A 2,428-nucleotide genomic window follows, 5' to 3' on the forward strand; every position below is an offset into this window, starting at 1 on the left:
GGAAATGTCTGCTCCCTCTTCTACTTGACCTTGGCCAAAGACCCGAAATCTTGAGAAAAAGATGATGCAGATCATGTTCGTTTGGGAGTCGGAGGTGACGTGTCATCAGGGCTGATCAATAGCCTCTTGATTAGGTGGTTTTACAAGAAATGCAAACTCATTCAGCTTTGCAAAGCAATCCTCATTTCTTCGCTGCTCAGGATAATTTGCACCCAGGGCTAAAGATCAACACAAAGCAGAAAAGACCCAGAAAAATCTCACAGGCCTCCCCATTTATTTCCCAGCCATGATAAAGGAAGTAGCAATTACTAAAGGTCCCCTCTGCTTGAGGCTTCATATGCAAAGTGGATAATGCACTTGGCAGTCTTGCCAGGTAGGGCTTGGGACCGCCCGGCTCTGCAGAGGCGCATGGATTCGCTGAGCCCTAGAGTGACAGGGAGGCAAAGCGGCATGAAAAGTCACATCTGCTTCACTTCAGGGTCCCACTGTTTTCTCCGTGCTGTGAATTCATGCAGGCGGCGTAGGGTTGGGGACAGGCAGGGGGCGTGGCTTCCACACGCAGGAGGACAGGCGACCGCACAGCGTCACATCCTCCAGACGGACGTCGCGTCTGGTAAGTGTGAGACCCTGAGGACCAGCATAGGACAAATGGCAGAGTTTGGGGAACAACCACAGCGGGATCCCGGTACGAGACATTTCGTCACATCCCGTGCTTTCGGAACCTCTTCTCTGTCTTCTGTCCCTGAATTGCATGTGTGATGGGTGGCAAGATGCAGACGAGGGCAGCTGAATGACGTCACTCTATGAGGCAAAAGCAAATGAGAGTAAATACATACATGTTACTTCTAGTTATCAACCTACTCTGCGATTCCTGCAATGGTTTGGCGACCACATGCAATAACCATGTGAGAACCCATCCCTCCTAACTTCTGCAGCAGGCGCGCCACGCTGTCTTCAGACACAGACAAGATCTGGTCTCTTTGTAAGATCTGAGCCCAGGAGGCGAGCTGCCCGCTTCCTTCTCTCCGATCCCATGGCCAGTGGGTCGAGGTAACCTCCCCTAGTCCCCCACCATCCGAGGCATCTCTGCAGTGTCCGCAAGAGCCACCCCACTTCCTCCATCTTTCAACAAAGTACTATGTTGCGAATCGATTGTGCCCATGGTTTGCTAGAATTGCGCTGACTGAAGTTTGAGCTTTAGCCTCTAAACTTGCTATTTCAAAACCTCACTTCCTAGTACAGCTCAACCCCCTGGTCCTGGCCATCTGTACCCGTTCTCTTGCCCTCGGCAGGAATGAGCTGGTGTCACGAAAGGGCCTCTGAGATCTTAACATGCAGACAGCGATGGCTATGGGCACAGCCTGCTTACCACTTCCCGCTCGAGTCAAAAAAAGAAAAAGATTTGGGCCACTTCTCCCCCCTTCTTTTCTTTTCTTACCCCCAGTACAATTGGCTAAGCACCTGCAGAGAAGACGTGGATACACACATACAGCTCAGGCTGCCCCGGCCCCGGGATGAAGGCAGCAGAGCTGGGCTTATAGCACATTCCTCATTGCATGTGGTTCCGTCCCCTTCACAGTTTGGACCGAGGGCTGTACGTATTCCACGCCCATGGGTACATTCTGGCTCGGTGAGCGTGGAAATTATAATATTTAGATGTGTTTCCCAGTTCTGCAAAAGGGAAAAAGTGTGAAAAATGTGGCTGCAGATTTAGGAAGTACATCGAGAGGAGCTATACTTAGAAGGCTTTGGTTTTCTGTAGGCAGACAAAATGTGATGGCCGTTTACAACCTCACCAAAGCAGAAGGGCTTGGGAGCCCGAGAAGAAAGCTATGAACAGTGTATGCGCTGTCCGAACCGAATTTCCAGGTCCGGGAGAACTGAGGACTCTATTCCGATAAAAATGATGGTTGGATCGCTGCATTTCAATTCACACATTTCTTTGTTTTAACTTCGTCATCTGTGAAATACAGTATCATCTTCCTACTTAATGGCATTATAAAATAATCGGGGAGACATGATAAATTTGAGTTATTGGCGCACATCCTGAATCTCGAGTAAATAATGGAAGAAGGAGAGGTGGAAATCGGAAAGCACCCACGGATAATAGAACCAGGAGCCATAATCCCCAGGTGTTTGCAGGGAACTAATCATTCCAGAGACAATTTGATTGCTTTTGTGATGGAGTTACAAGATTTATAGAGGAGAGCATTGTAGTGGATGTCTGTCTAGAATAAAGATGGTAATATCTTGGATACAGTGTTGCATGGAATCCCACTTGTAAAATACATTTGTGTAGGTTGGAACTGTCACTAGAGCAAAACAAGCCGCCGAGGAGAGGCTGCCAGGCTGCCAGTGAATGAGCGGGAACAACTCATACAGAGTCTCCTTGGTCCCCACTATAAACTTTGACTTACAACAAAAGTGA

At 48.7% G+C, this 2,428-nt stretch overlaps 1 long non-coding RNA gene across 1 annotated transcript; it reads right to left on the reverse strand.

The window, feature by feature from the left end:
* Nucleotides 1–252: 252 nt before the first annotated feature.
* LOC125113143 (uncharacterized) lies at nt 253–1,545 on the reverse strand. The gene is made up of 2 exons (XR_007131363.1): nt 1,462–1,545; nt 253–801 (listed from the first exon to the last, which is right to left on the reverse strand). It is a non-coding gene; the product is annotated as an uncharacterized LOC125113143 (long non-coding RNA).
* Between the last annotated feature and the right edge of the window lie 883 nt (nt 1,546–2,428).

Source organism: Phacochoerus africanus, chromosome 13, assembly GCF_016906955.1.
Source record: "Phacochoerus africanus isolate WHEZ1 chromosome 13, ROS_Pafr_v1, whole genome shotgun sequence".
NCBI classification, from domain to species: Eukaryota; Metazoa; Chordata; class Mammalia; order Artiodactyla; family Suidae; genus Phacochoerus; species Phacochoerus africanus.